General features: G+C 31.2%; 1 pseudogene; it reads left to right on the top strand.

Annotated features, from left to right (window-relative positions):
- Positions 1–296: 296 nt before the first annotated feature.
- Positions 297–16824, top strand: part of LOC114424084 — a 63854-nt pseudogene continuing 47326 nt past the window's right edge.

Raw genomic sequence — 16824 nt, 5'->3', positions numbered from 1 at the left:
ACCAATTTCATTTTTAAAAACTTGTAGTGGTTTCCAGATGGAACACCATTAGACAAGGACACCATCACGACACCACGCTTACCTCTAGATTTTGGGAGAGCTTGAACAGAGCGTTGGGAACCAAGCTTAGAATGAGTTCAGCCTACCATCCTCAGACTGATGGCCAAACTGAACGGACCATTCAGTCATTGGAGGACCTTTTAAGAACATGTGTCTTAGAACAGAAAGGAAGCTGAGAGAGTTTTCTTCCATTGATAGAGTTCACTTATAACAACAGTTTTCATTCTACCGTTGGCATGGCTCCCTATGAAGCTTTGTATGGTAGAAGGTGTAGGACGCCCCTATGTTGGTTAGAGCCCGGAGAAGGCCTCACCTTAGGACCAGAAGTGGTACAGCAAACCACTGAGAAAGTTAAGTTAATTCAGGAAAGGATGAGAACTGCTCAGAGTAGGCAGAAAAGTTATCATGATAAGAGGAGGAAAGATCTGGAATTCGAGGATGGTGATCATGTATTCTTGAGAGTCACTCCATAGACTGGGGTTGGTCGAGCATTGAAATCCCGAAAACTCACACCTCGCTTTATTGGTCCTTTCCAAATTCTTAAGAAAGTTGGCCCTATGGCATACCAAATTGCACTACCCCCGTCTCTTTCTAATCTTCACAATGTCTTTCATGTGTCTCAACTCCGTAAGTATATCCGTGATCCATCCCATGTGATTGAATTGGATGATGTACAAGTCAAGGAGAATTTGACATATGAAACATTGCCTTTGAGGATCGAGGATAGGCGAACAAAACACCTAAGAGGGAAAGAGATTCCGTTGGTCAAGGTGATCTGGGGAGGTGCATCAGGAGAAGATGCCACGTGGGAATTAGAAAGTCAGATGCGAGAAGCTCACCCATCCTTGTTTGAGTAAGGTAAATTTCGAGGACAAAATTTCTAAAAGGGTGGGAGAGTTGTAACACCCTGATATATATATCTATATATTATTAGTAATTATGTTTGATGTTTGATTATTTGTTGCGTTATTTTCATCCGTAATTATTTTTAAGGAAGTTAATTTAGTTAATAGAGGGGTGTGGATAGATAAAGATCTAGCTTCTCAAAGAATCCTCTTGTGAAAGCTTCTCAAAGAAGCCACGAGGAAGCTTCTGGAGGAAGCCTCTTAATGAAGCTTCTAGAGAAAGCTACATGAAGCTGCCGCGGTAAAAACGTTGTCCAGCCTTCGTTAACCGTTGGATCTTCTCTAAATTTGGTTTGTAACTTCACAAGACAATTTTACATGATCTAACCGTTGGGATCTTTGAGAATATGTCTGGAGTGTGCTAGAAGCTTCCGTTCCCGAGAGCATCTCTTATTTAAGCATTTCAGCCTTTGCTTTCATGTAGCTTAGGAAAAACGTCATTTCTTCTTCTTTCTTTCTTCCAAAGCCATTTATAAAGTTCCAAGAACTTTCTCCATCACCCACAGCCACCATTAGCCACCACAAACCATCATTGTTCTCCATTGAAAACCCACACCGAGAGGAACCCTTCAACCGAAGCGGAATCTTCCAACTTGGCTTGCGGTTCCGGTAGAGAACGAAAACCCTAATCTGACCATTCGTTTTCTTTCGAGGTAACCATGGTTCTATGCTTGTTTCTTGTTAGTTTCATCTTGTCTTTGCATCTTTTCTGACTTTGGAACCGCCATTGCATGTCTTATGCTTCCTTTGAAAAACCTTAGAGAAAGAGACTTTGTAAACGTTATCCTTTCATGAAATGCATGTTATTTTCGTAACCTACACTGAACCCCGGTCACATTGGCGTGGTCGGAATTTCCAAATGACGTTCCTTTGTAAAACCCGAAATGCTCTCAGCTCTTTCATGTAGTGATGTGGGTGTTTGACCCAAAGCACTGTTACTAGCTTTGTTTTCTGAAATCCATACTAAGTCTCCTTCGTTTTGGCATGGTAGAGGCTTGTGTGGAATCGATGAGCAAGGACAAAAAGGAATCTTCAAGTGACGTGACGAGGAATCCGCGGGGTAGCTCACGATAGGTGAGGGGAGTTTATTATAAAATTTACCATTTTAACACCATAGTTAGGGTTAGGGAACCTAGCTTTGAGGATATCTGCCTGTCTCTGTTGCATGCTGATTTTTCTTCAAAGAAAATTACGTTTTAACTAATGGGATGCAATATATATATATATATATATATATATATATATATATATATATATATATATATATGTATTGTGATGAATGATGTTGTTTTGGTTGTTTGAAATATGTTGTTTGAAGACAGTGTGTGTGGAAATGATATTGTTGTGTTTGTTTGAGTTGTTGTTGATGTTGTTATTGAGGATTTTAATTGATATGTGATGATAATGGTAATTATGATGATATTGATTTGAGATGACATTGTTAATAAAGACCATGTCAACATGAATTGTTATTATTGATGAATATGTGAATATGAAATGAGGTTGTTGTTGTTGTTGATAACGTCATTGAGATGAGATGATATTTATGTTGTGAATGACATGGAAATACGATTTGTTGATTGATGTTGGAAATGCATTGGCATGTGCATGTTGTGTATGTTTGTGTGGGGCACTGTGCACTGACCTTTCAGGGTCTTTGGCACTAGCTTTTGGCCACGTTCATATGTTGGATGTTGTGTATGATCGTGGGGGGCACTGTGCACTGACCTTCCAGGGTCTTTGGCACTAGCTTTTGGCCACGATCATACGTCGTATAAAGTGTATGTCATGGGGGGTAGAGTGCACTGACCTTGTCGGATGGCCCAGACGTGGGTAACTAGCGTGGTTAGAGAATCTAAGCATTCCTAAGGGGATGCTTAGGTGCTTTAATTGGTCCATGGTCTTTGGCACTTACTTTTGGCTGTGATCATAGCTCATACGACACAGGAAATAGAGTAATTGTGGCCAAGTGTACTTTGTACTAGGGGGTTGTCACCTGGTAGGGAACACCTTTGGGCTCCCAGGCTGATCACCTATGGGAGGGGGGTTGTTACGTGCACAACCGGGTGGTCTTGACAAACTCAGCACAGTTCCCTAAGTGAGAGTGTCGTGTGGACACGCTTAGGCTATTTCCTAAGGTTTGGGTGTTGTTGGTACGTACCACATTGCATCTGAGTGTTGAGTCAGGTGCATGCATCATTCTGTGCAGTCTTGACTGGGTCCATGGATGGATGATGAGTAATTGTTGGATGTGAATGATGAATATTTGTTGGATATGAGTGTTGAATATTGATTGTTGTGTATGCTTATCATGTTTGCATGTGTTCCTTCCTAATTGTGGTTATTTGGAATTGGTATTGGTTCTTTTATAATAAACTCGCCCTTGCAATTTTGTATCGTGTGGTTGATACCTGTGATGATCACGAACCTTGTTCGTGGGAGCAGAATGACAGTGGCAGGGTGTAGGGAGTAAGATTCTGGTGAGGAGCCGCCGAGCCGACGTAATGACGTTGGCGTTATTTTGGGAGAGAGAGTTGTGTTTTGTAATCAACTCCCCCGTAGTTGGTTTTTAAGTTTTATTTTGTTGAGTTAAAGATGTAAAACTGGAATTTTAATTATATATATGAACATATTTAATTTTTGTTATGTGTATGACATGTACCAAATTATTGTTTCTATGTACTTATGCATATTCACTTAAGTAATGGCGTGTTGTTGGATGAATTTATGTTGTGACAAAATCACTTCTATTTTCATAAGCAAAAATTAAGGGAGTCCTTTTTATAAAAATTGAAATTATCTAATATTAGAGTGTGGATACCGTAGCAACGAGGCGGGTTGTTACATTGATTAAGTTCTCTCATCTTCCTTAAGGTACCCATTAGTTAGTTAGTTAGTGGGCTGAAATAGTTTGAATAAGGCATGTTGCCTATAAGAAAGGAGGTTGAGAGACAGAGCTACTTTATCATTTGAGTAAGGATTTTACTCTTAAGAGAAAGGAGAGAACATGGTCTCTTGAATACCCTGATTATTCAATAAAATTCATTTATTTTCAACTTTCTGATTCAGTTTCTATCATCTTCGTTTAGAATATTGATGTGAATTCATTAGTTGGCAGTATAATTGTTGACATGACATTTCTCTAATTGCAATGGAAATTACTGGCTCACACATGTGCATGTCTATTATGATGGTGGAGAATATAAGTATAAAACACATTTACATTTCGTATTCTTAGTTACCTTCATCAGCCACTTTTTAAGAGCCATGTGGATTGTCAGGCTCTTCATAGATGCCAAAATTTAACCTAATTCAAAATTTTCTGTTGTGTCTTCTACACATCAAAGGGCAAAGACTCTTGTGTCTTCCTTAGCATCATCAGTTTCGTCGAGAAAGCTGTCTGGACTAGATTTGCATCAACTAAATATTATTTTGAAGGTTAATCTTTAGGTATGATCACTGGTACTAGTGTTAGTTGAATTTGTACAATTCCGGTTTATATAAATTTGCCTTGTTGAACTAATTAATGACTGTCAGTGAAATCAATTATCATGAAGTCATTTTATATTATATTGAATATTTGAAATAAGAGCATAACTTATGTAGTATGTACCTTACCAGTTTAGCTTGAAATTTAAATTAAGAACTTATCATATTTAACTACCCCAACAGGGCTTTGATTGCTTTTTCTTGCAGGAAAACATGTTTATGCCAATAGAAAGAAGACTTCTTTAATAGGGTTATTAATAGTTAGCCACAGTTGATCTGCTCCAACACTTTGACACAAGCTACTTACCTAGACATTGTTTAGATATCTATCTATCAACAAATAAGTGTTAAGCATGTGTGTGTTCATGTAATAAGTGTTAAGTTGTTAAGCATGTGTGTGTTCATGTCAATAACTTAACCTACCCAATTATTTATCATTTATGGTAAATATGCAAATCTATTGTATGCTTGGCCTAATGTTCGCAATAGGTAAACATACAATGAAGTTTGCATTTTCTATATTGTTCTAAATAGCTACAACTTCAATGTGTTTTACGGATCATCATTGTTGTTATTTGCTTCACATGCAATTAATGTCATTGTTCTTGGTCATGGTTAGTGATCTATTGAAGCTGTCAGAAAAGCGCTGGATATTCTACCACAAGACAATGTCACTCTGAAGTTTTTGTTGGAGGCAACAGGTGATGTAAGCACAAGTGATGTGGACCTTGCAGTTGCAAGCAAGGCCATCATTTTGGGATTTAATGTGAAAGCACTAGGCTCTGTCAAAAGCTATGCTAAGAACAAAGGTGTTGAGCTTAGATGATGTGCGAAATGCAATAGAAGGACCCCTAGAACCTATTGAGGTAAATCAAGATATCTTAAAATTTGTAACCTTAGTGTAGATTATGCATATGCATGCTTTTGTTCGAGATGAATTATTACATGACATTTAAGTACAGTGGAGTTTGTAAAAATATCTCGCTGACATAAATTTGTGTTTCTAAAGGATACTTGTAGATTTCCATTATAGTTCCTCTGTTATTTTGTCTAAGACATTGGAGTTTGTACTTTTTCATGAGTTATTGCAATTGGGAGTTGCTACCATTGATCCAGATGATCCAATTCTTTCTGCTGATGACTTGGCTAATCAAATAGCTGAAGTTCTTAACTATTTTGGGTGAGCATGTTCATCAATACTCGTCAATCTGTTTCCATTTAGGCTATGGTATAAAGTTTTAGAGATTTTGGAACAGAACAAAAGGAAAGGGAAGGTATGGAATGAAATATCAAATGGAAAACGGTTTCATTCCCTATGTTTGGAGTCTTAACTACTAATGATGGAGAACATGAGATGATAAAAGGTTGAAAGTAAAATTTCAATAAAACCTTTATAAACTTAAACTTTTTTCAAGTAACCAAGTTTGTGGAGTCAAATAGTGAATGACAAGTATTCAAAATAAAAGCTAAGTTGTACCCTGCACAATCTCTTCCTCTTCGAAAAATGTTGAACTCCTAAACAAACAAGAGTCTTATTCCCTACGTCTATTCTTTTCCCCTCCAGTCCTCTTATATACCATCAAGACAAAAATGCTAGATCAATTTCCATTTGGCTTCAATTTGCTTTATTTGCTTGTTTTTATCTTTCAGATTACTGTGTTGTGCATTGAAACTTGAAAGTCATGGGTTTATAGGTGGTGCAACTGAGGCTAGAAGCTGATGTTGCGTCTCCTTGATCTGGAGAAGGCAATCTAATATTTTTCCCCTCTCTTTGCAGTCATAGTACAGTCATGTGTATGGGAGTAATTGTTGGGGCTTACATTCTGACCTTATTTGTTGTGAGTCTTTATATATGTTGCAGTTTGTATCTCATTTCCATTCTTTAATAGCCTAGTTTCAAATAATGGGATCTCATATCTTTCTCTTTTGGCAACAGATGAAGTATAAACATCGTGTTCTTGGTTTGGTACTAATTTCTCCTTTATGTAAAGCACCATCTTGGACTGAATGGTGGTACAACAAGGTTCTTTTTCTAAACATGCAAGGCTTTGTCTCCTTATGAAAATACATATCACCTTTTGCTAAACACTGATAATTGCAGGTCATGTGAAATTTACTCTACTTTTATGGCATGTGTGGGGTGATAATTAGCAAGGTATGCCTATTCTTCCAAAAGAAAATTTCCCCCGTATTTCCTTCGGTATGAGATTGAGTCCGTCAATTTAATGTGGTGATAGGAAGTTCGAGGCAGTGATTATTTGCCAGAGTCAGATGTACGTAGTTCAAGCATGTCAATTGAGTTAGCCCAATTCATTTTTGTTTGCATGTGTGGACTGGGTTAATAACTAATACATGTATTTTGAAACTGAAACATTGTCTTACTCTCTTTGAAATATTTCCTGACAGTCATTGGATGAGAGGCAGAGTTTGAATGTGTGGCGGTTCCTTGAATCAATTAATGGGCAAGATAACAAACACTTCAAAATTGTGGTCTTCTTCCAAATCAAAATTGACTATTTTTACTTTTGATTTCGATTTTCTCACAGCAGATGAAGATACTAGTACACAATTGTCGAACACTTCTCTGACATAACTTAATGCCTCTTTGAAGGTATGAGTAAAAAACTTAATTAGGATAGTTTTGAACCTCACTTTTGTGTCAAACTTTGAATGTCCTTAGGAATGACATGCCACTTCTGCTTAAAGGCATATTCTAATATTTTTTTTCTATTGATAACTATTTCATAGTGTTACTTGTTATACATAATATCGTTATCTCATCTTCATACAATTTACAAGTAGTCTTTTAAGGATTTTGATGGTAATAACATTATATATATTCATAAAGAGTTATCTAATATTTCCTTTCAAATACAGCTTGACTACTTGATTTTGATTTCCTTTTAAATATCTTTCGTGTCTAATATTTGGTCAATTTGGGAAAAAAAAGTAATTACATATCAATAATTACTTATTTGGTTAATTTTTGTCAAATTTGTTTAAAAACAAACATGTTTAGTGTAAATTTGCTTCAAACTACAAAATATTTTAAAATTTCATATTCATTGCATAAAATTTAATTAATTTCATATTGTCGCGTGTTTACTGTATGTATTTCAACCTTATTTAAACTATGTAAATACAAAAAAAGGTAGCTCCATTTACAAAAAAAAAAAAAAATCAGCATTTCTACATCGGTTCTGACAAGACCGATGTAGAATGCCAAGACATTCTAAGACGATCACATGTGAAGGACCGTCTTAGAATGCCTTGTCATTCTACATCGGTTCTTCATAAAAGACCGTCATAGAATTCTCCACATTCTACATCGATCTTTGAGACGTGACCGTCTTAGAATGCTCATCACTCTACATCGGTCCTTCACAGAAAACCGTCGTAGAATTCTCAGCATTCTACATTGATCGTTAACACGCAATTGTCTTAGAATGCCCATCATTCTACATCGGTCCTTTTAAGGACCGATGTAGAATGATGGACATTCTAAGACGGTCGTGTCTCAACGACTGATGTAGAATGTCAGGGCATTCTAAGACGGTCTCTGGCAACCGTTGTAGAATTGGCTACCCCATTTCACAAAGTCCCCTACGACGACGGTCAATAACCGATGTAGTTTGTCCAAAATAACCGATGTAGAATCCTCATTCTCTAGTAGTGCTTCCGTCAACCTCCTTGCCTACACCGATGCCAATTGGGGCGGTAAAGCAGATGATCACACATCAACTTCATCCTACCTTGTATTCTTTTGGTGGCAATCCCATCTCGTGGCTCTCAAAGAGGCAACATACCGTGGCTGGCTCAACAACTGAGGTTGATAATCTGTTTTCATCGTATATTATCTTTTGTTATCATATGTATATGTTTTACGTCATGATAAATTAATAAATTTTATTTTGATTTTTTAATATTTTTTTGTTTTTCATTGAATTTTTAATAAAACAAAAAAAATTATTTTTGTCCTTGATATTAGTTTTAGTTCCTAATAAACTAACAAATTTTGTTTTTCTCCCTAATAAATTTTGTTTTTTTATATTAGTCTCTTTAAAAAATATTTAATAGGAATTAATAAAAAAATATAAAAAATTTATTAGGACCCAAAAAAAATTCACTAATTTATGATGGACCAAACCAAAATATCAAAAATTTAAAATAAATTTTTTATTTTATATATTAAGGACTCAAAGCAAAAAATTATTAGAAACCCAAAATAAAATTCTCTAATTTATTATGGTCCTAAAACATATATTTTTTCTTTTGTATAGCCTATATAAAATAGATAATGAATAAAATAAGGAGCTTAAAAATAGCCCATATGACCATATTTATGTTAGTATATTCTTTCTATGAATTTGTGTATAAGAAAAAATAATTAATTTCACACTAATTAAGAAAGTTAATTGTGATCAGTTAATTTTATTAGTTTCATGTAAAAAATAAGATTATTTTTAAAATATTTTTCATTGAAACGTGCTATGGTAAATAAAATAGAGTCATTGAAAATAAAATTAGAATTAAATGAATAATATTTTAAAAATGATAGCATCAAATAAAATAAAATTAGTTAAATATATTTATGTTTAAATTCAATATTAAACAACATTCTTTTATATATAAGTCCAGAGGAGTGCATATTACGTGTCGAGGGGAGAGCTTAAAATATAACCCAGGGTTTGTATCAATTTTTTTTTCATATAAAATCCCTGACTAAATAGAAACTAACATGAATGATGAAAACAGATGTAGGAATGTACATGCTATCACTTTGATTAATTCTGTTGATTAATGAGATGAAATCGAAGGGATTCTTACTACCCTTTATATAATCTAGAAAACAAAGTCTAGCTTTTAGTTTGACATGCAAAGCCGAAGGAAAAAGTTGCAAAGATAATCCATCCATGTGTACAGGTCATTAATATATATTTTTTTCTCTTTGTTCTAAATCAACCTCCCAACAGTTTGTCAATGAGAAATAATAGACCCGCTAGCTTTTATTTGTGTTATCAACATAAATAAATAAGCGGTCTCTAAATGTAAAGAAGACACACGTCATGACAATATTTTCACCAGAAATAAAAAGAACATGTCATGACGTCTAGATATTCAAAGTCTATCCCACGCAAATTTTTTCCCAAATATTCATTAATAATATATAATTTTTTACAAATATTATTGCTTTTTTTAATTCGTACGAATAAAAAATAATATTAAAAAATGTATAATATTCATGTTCTCTATTCAATCAGAAAAATAAATAATTTAATAAATTCTTGAAAAAGGTATATTTTGTAAAATTAAAAATATTATCAATATTATTAGAAAAATCAATCACATATTTGTGAAATTATTTACTGATAAAATAAATTTTAAATCAATTTTAAATTTTCAATAGTCGTCGGATAATTTAATTTAAGGCCCTAATTAATTTTAATGAAAAATTAAATTGTTCACATTAATCTTATTTATATATAATTTTGAACATTTTGATATTAAGTAGTATCATTGTATTTATAATACAATTTTGATAATTTCATATTAAATAAATATATAAGGGAAAATTAAATATATAGATTTCAGTATACTTTATTATTTAATTTAGTTTTTCTCAAATATTAAATACTATTATAGATTTTATAATAATGTCGTATTAGTTTTTTTTCTTATCAATAATTAGTTTTCAGATGAAAATGTATTGAATGTTAATTATTTTATTTTATTTAAATCTTAAATATTTTGTAGATGCTATAATAATAATAATAATAATAATAATAATAATAATAATAATAATAATAATAATAATAATAATAATAATAATAATATAAACAAACATAATTATTATGAGGTAAAACATGAAGTTTAAGAATGAACGAACCTAAAGATTTTAAAAACAACATTTAATTAAGTTTAATATGTGTGTGTCTGTGTTTGTAATGTAGATTTGAACTAATATAAGTTGTTGATGAAAATTTGAATTTTTCAGATCGAATTTAGTCAAATTTAATAGACCTAATAATATTATGATCAGGACTTAAGTTATTCACATTAATTATATTTATTTTACAACTTTGATAATTGTAAGTTAACAAAATTTATTTCAAAACTAAAAGATGATAAAAAAAATTATATATATAAAGACTAAATTAATAACATTAAATATTACATTATTATTTTAAAAATTTAAATATATTTCCAAATTAATGATTAATAAATGTATAATAAAATTTAAAATGATTCATAGTATTTTATTTTATTTACTAATTGAGGATAAAAATTAAGAAATAAATCATTATGTATACAACAAAGTATATAATTAATATGGTATTAAGGATTAAATTTATGCAACTAAAATTAAAAAATCAAATCAAATAAAACTTCACAATTATTTAATATAGTTTTTGTCCTCTAATAGATATTTAATTTTTCATTGTTTTTCTAAATCCTTAAAAAATAGGGAGGTGTATTGGATTAGTATTTTAAAAGACTATTTTAGCATAAAAAGTCTTCTAAATTTTCAAGATTATATAAGAATATTATGACTTATCATATTTTTATACAAGACTTTTATCATAGTTTGGATTTTAATGGATTTATATCATAAGAATTTAAAAGATTTTATAGATTTGAAAGAATTCTATGAATTTTTTAAAAAACATATTCAAAATTACAAGAGTTGATGAAAAAAATAAGAAATGATGAGGTTTAGATAAAAAAAAAAAAAAGTTAAACCAATATAGTTTTTTTTAATCTTTTAATAGCTAAATTGATTCTAACTTTATTCCTCATATATTAACCCTTCTTACAATAGCATTTTCTCATTCTCACTTTTGGATTTGAACAATATATTTAAAATTATACGTTGATTTTTTTATTTTTTTAATTACTACAATTATTTCATGATAAATCTAATTACATGTTTAAATGGGTAGAAGGGAGTGGTGAAGGTGGAAAATTTGTAGGAGGGTTAGTGAGTTATGTGGATGACAAAATTAAAGTTAATAATAATGAAAACTATACGTCCAGCAGGTGATGAACATAATTAGTATAAGAAAATCATGATTAGGCTTAACACATAAGACAAACATTAATTTATAAAATAAATGGAAAAGTAAAAAGGGGAGGAGTATATTTAATATTTTTTATTCCAAAATAATAGGAGAAAACATATCTGAAAGAATATTAAAGAGAGAAAAGAAAATCTAGATAACCAATAGAAAAAGGAAAACAAAGAGTAACAAAATCTCAAAGTTTTGGATGAAATTGTTTGATAAATATTTTATACTAAGAAATCTAATTAAATTCATCGAAATTCTTCTTAGCAAACAATTCATCGAAATTTGTATATTATTTAATATCAAAAGACTTTTTATAAGTTATAAAAAATCTTAATTGAATACCACCAATTTTTTTTGCACTCATTAAAAAACTTAAAAGTCTTAATTGAATACCACTAAACTTATTTATACCAACTAAAAATTCTGATTAAATACCATAATACTTTTTTTATAAGAAAGAAGTATTTTGAAATCCTAATCTAATACATTCCCCTTAATCATTAACAAAATTTGTGAATATTTCATACAAATGTCATAGTGACTCAATCATTTCTTTAAAACAAATTAAACAAAATTAGTTATATTATTTTAAATTTTTAAAAATACTTTTGTGTGTAAATGAGAGTGAGCATTTTCAAGTAATTATAAAAAAAATTATGGATAATAAAAGTATCCATCCATAAAAAAATATTATTGGACAGATTGGATATAAAATAGATGATATAAATATCCCTCCATAATCAAAGACTTGATTCTTTTATTAATCTTCCAAAGTCTTTCAAAGTCTCATTTCAATTTAGTCTTATTTAACTATAACAAATGAAGACCCAAAATACACTACACTTAATATTTTAAAATGTTTAATAAGTTTATATTAACTATATTGCATAATGTAAAATTTTTCAAGAATTGAATTTAGCATATATTCAAAAGATAATGAAAAGAGACAAGGGATAGCGAGTATGTCACCGTCTCTCGTATCTGGAAAGTGTGGTGTGCAAGAAAAGGATATTCTATGTTCAGGCTAATGGGATTCACATGAGTAATTCATCTAGCTTCTTTAACGAAAGTTCTTGAAAACATTTTTTTATGGTGGTATTGATATTAATTAGTCTTTGTGAAAAGTGATGATTAATTTTTATTAAATATCTATAACATATTACAAGATAAATATTTTTTTTAATATGATTTATTTTATATTTAAAAATCAATTAGAAATTGAATTTTATATCACTTGATTACTGTCGCTTTGTCAATCGTTCTTAAAAACATTTTCAATTTAAGAAAAGGAAGGATAAATAATTAATTGAGCAAATGAATAGTTGAAATTTGGTCAAACCTTAGAAAAGAAAAGGACCGCAGATATCGATAAGTCAAGCAACCGACGAAGCAAAGAATCCTTCAACCGAAAGCAAACCAACTAACTGACTCGTATAAAATACATAAAATAATCATGTGCTTTTTTAATGCTTTATTATATAAAAATCAATATAAAAATCGTCTCCGCCAGTTTAAGGTTACACACTCTTTAATATTATTCTTTAATACATATTAGCAATATAATTTTTTTAATAAAACTTATTACATAAGAAGTAATTTTTTGTGTGATTTCTAATAAAATTTAAGAAATAACAGTATAATTAAAAAAGGTGTTAGACAATATCTTATTATCATTTATCTATAATATAGATAAAATAGGATAAAAAATTACTAAAAAAATTATTATTTAAAAAAACACTTAACTCTTACTGAATAATTTAAAATGTTTGATATGATATTTATTGTATTTTCATTAGGTATTTAGGAATAGAAAATAGATAACTTATATTTTAAAGGTTGAAATATGCTTTAGGCCAGTAATAATTTAGTGAATTTTATTTTTAATCTCTATTAAATTTTTTTTGTGTTGAGTCCTTAATATATTAAAGATTTTGTTTTAGATCTTTGTCATAAGAATTTCTCAACTAAGTTGACTGTTACTTTTTCAAAAAAAAAAATGATTTGTGAGGATTTATAAAATCTTCAATATTCATTTAAAATTTCAAATTATATTTTCTGGCGGCTAAAAACAGTTAGAATCAATTAATGTAAAAAAAACACAAGAATTTTGTCTTCTTTTTTGTTCGTCTCTTAAGTTTCAATTTCAGTTCAACCACTTTTCACACCTTAAATTGTGGTTCAATTAAGCTTACTATAACAAAACACACAATAAATAAATTGGTCTAAGGCACCATGATGAACAGAGGGGAAAAAGAAAAATAGAAATAAAAAGGTCATAGTTCCCTTTACAATAAAAATGCAACACAACAAGGCTCCTGCTTACACGGGACAGATCTAGAAATATTATGTTATGGGGATACTACTTATATACATAAATTTATGGGGGCAAGACTCATATGATAGATTAATTTTTTATATTGTTTTTCAAATTATAGGGGCAATTTATAATTTATACATATGCATCTTATTAAGAAAATTTTAAAAGATAGTGGGGGTGATTGCCCCCAACATCCACCAAGTGGATTTGTCCTTATCCCTACATACCACCTTTTTCGTTAGCAACACAGTGGGTTGCACTGTCAGACCTAGCTCCCCCGCCAACAATTTCACGTTCATCCTCTGCTTCGTGTAGAGCGGTCAAGCAATCAAGGGAACATCATTTGTCCCCCTCTCAAGTGCCAAACCAAATCGAGATTTGAAACGACTTAAGTGTAGTTTGGGAATTCAAGTATTCGTGACAAGTATAGGACTCACAAGACCGCAGTGACCCCAGATCCAAATCTAAAATGCAGATCTAAAACTAGATTTGACATGTGAAATGGTGTCGCCTTGATTCTCCCACACGACTTCTTCATCTTCTACTTGGGTGAAGTTAGGTGACCTCTCTGCTGCCTTCTTCCACCCATTGATTTAGAATAGGACTCACTAGACTCATTGCCTTCTTAACCTTCCACATGTGATCTTTGAAATAACAAATAGGATAATTAGTCAATTTCGTCCCTGAAAGTGTGTGGTGCCAACAAATTTGTTCTTAAAAGATGAAAAAATAAAATTTAATCTCCAAAAGTATAAAAAGTGAGATAAATTTGTCTCGCCATTAACTTTCATCTGTTAACGTTAGGGAATTCTCTTATGAGGCACGCAGAGACCAAAATGTCATGAAATTGATGCTGATATAGACATAGGAACTAAAATTACTAACAAATATGTTCTTAATTTACAAATTATAGATATTTTCGTCCTTCAATTATATAACTTGCTGATAAATAGATCCACAAAATATATAAACCTAAGTAATTGACATCAGTATCAAGATACATACACCAATAAAACATTAGGCTTACAAGTTTTTGATTTTGTTATTGCAAATATTTATTCTAATGTATTATAATTATATTTATATTTATATTGTGAACTTATCATAGAGGAATCAAGACTCAAAAGGAGACAAGATATGAATAGGTTCTCAAACAAATAATTAGTTTGTCAAATGTTAAATGGACCATCCACATGATCTCTCGGGGAGAAATTATACTTTCAGGGACAGATTAATCTCACTTTTTTGTTTGATGTCTATTATAAATATATAGGTGGTCACTGACTGAGCGAAGAAACTATAAAAGCATTATAGTTCTGGTTGTTAGATCTCTCATGTTTGTTTTCTTCTACTTGTGGATGATCCATTTAAGATTTAGCAGACTAATTTTTATTTGAGAACCTGCCTCTGCCTTGCCTACTCTTGAGTCTTGATTCCTTTGTAATAAGTTGATATTATAAATATAATTATAATTACAATACATTATTCTAAGTCTAATGTGTTGTTTGTGCATGTATCTTGTTACTGATGTCAACTAATTAGGTTTATATATTTCATGGATATATTTGTAAATAAGTTGAATAATTAAAGGATGAAAATTTTAATAAGTGGTTAAATTAGGAAAGTCATGCACACGTGAGCATTAATTTCGTGACATTTTCATCCTTGTGAGCCCCGTAGGCGAGTTTCCTAACGTTAATGGACAAAAGTTAATGGTGGGACGGGTTTGTCTCACTTTTTATAATTTTGGGGACTAACCTTTTCTTTTTTATCTTTTAGAGACAAATTTTTCAGCGCTACACACTTTTACAAATGAAAATGGCAATTTGCCCTAACAAATATTACACAAGAATGGGAGAGTTGAATAGTGTGTTAAATAATCTTAAATTTTTTTCAAAGGATAGCAAATTTTAATAAAGAAGTTTATCTCAAGTTTAAAGAAGGTGCTCTTAATAAGAGTGCCTAAACATTAAAAATAGATTTTCACAAATAGATTTTAGACAAAAACTTGAGGTCCTAAGATAAGATTAAAGTAGTTGAAAAATGGTCAAGTTATGATAGAGGCTATAGTAAAAACACAATGTTTATACCGGTTCAGTCAACTTAAGATATGCCCAATTTTCCTTCCCAAAATTGTAAAGGGTTTCACTAATCACAACTGATTACAAACAAGTTTTTACTCCATCACTTCTGGCTACAACAAATATTCTCTATGCCACTTCTGACATGCCCTTAATCTCCCCCTGAGATTAAGAACACCAAAGTATTTTTTAATCACTAAGTTACTCCTAGATTTCCAAACAATAGTTTGATTGAATATCATATTCAAATCTCTCAAAGAAATGATATACAATTAAGTCTGAACATAACAAATGACTTTGCTAAGCAAAGGATGAAACTTTCTATGTTCTATGTGTAAGCATCAATTTTGTTTTTCTTTTGTGTTGCTTCTTGATGTTGCTTTTATAGGCTTCAGAAAACTATCAGTTGTCGTATATGCACTTTCCTCAAAAAATTTCGCTATCAACAACTTGTCTCTTCTGCTACGTGACAACTTGTTGAAGAGAGGGGCGGGGGGGGGGGGGGGAGGGGGACAAAGCTACAATGTTTTTCGTGGCTCTTTTCTCCACTATGTTAAGTCAAAAGACATTTGTGTCTTAAGATGAATCAGGACTCCTAATTATTTTGATTAGATGAAAATAAATACAAATGTTAAAAGTTACACCTGATGTGTTATTAGATTATGTTATGTGAGTCAGCATCTAAAGAATCAGATGCTAGTAGGCTTAAGCCATCATTTGATACAACATTTAAGAGTTGGACTTTATATTTTCATTTAATACTCTATGTTTGAGATTTACTTTACAGAGATATTCTCCTAGGATCTATCAAAATTCTATGAAGAATAAATAAAGATCAAGATATGAAAGTTTCAAGCTCCATCAAGAGTTGTGCTCTGCTACGCAAACCTACTCTGACATGTGGG

Source organism: Glycine soja, chromosome 8 (assembly GCF_004193775.1).
Source record: "Glycine soja cultivar W05 chromosome 8, ASM419377v2, whole genome shotgun sequence".
NCBI lineage: Eukaryota > Viridiplantae > Streptophyta > Magnoliopsida > Fabales > Fabaceae > Glycine > Glycine soja.
The sequence above is the reverse complement of the archived record's forward strand: the minus strand, read 5'-3'. Positions and strand labels throughout refer to the sequence as shown.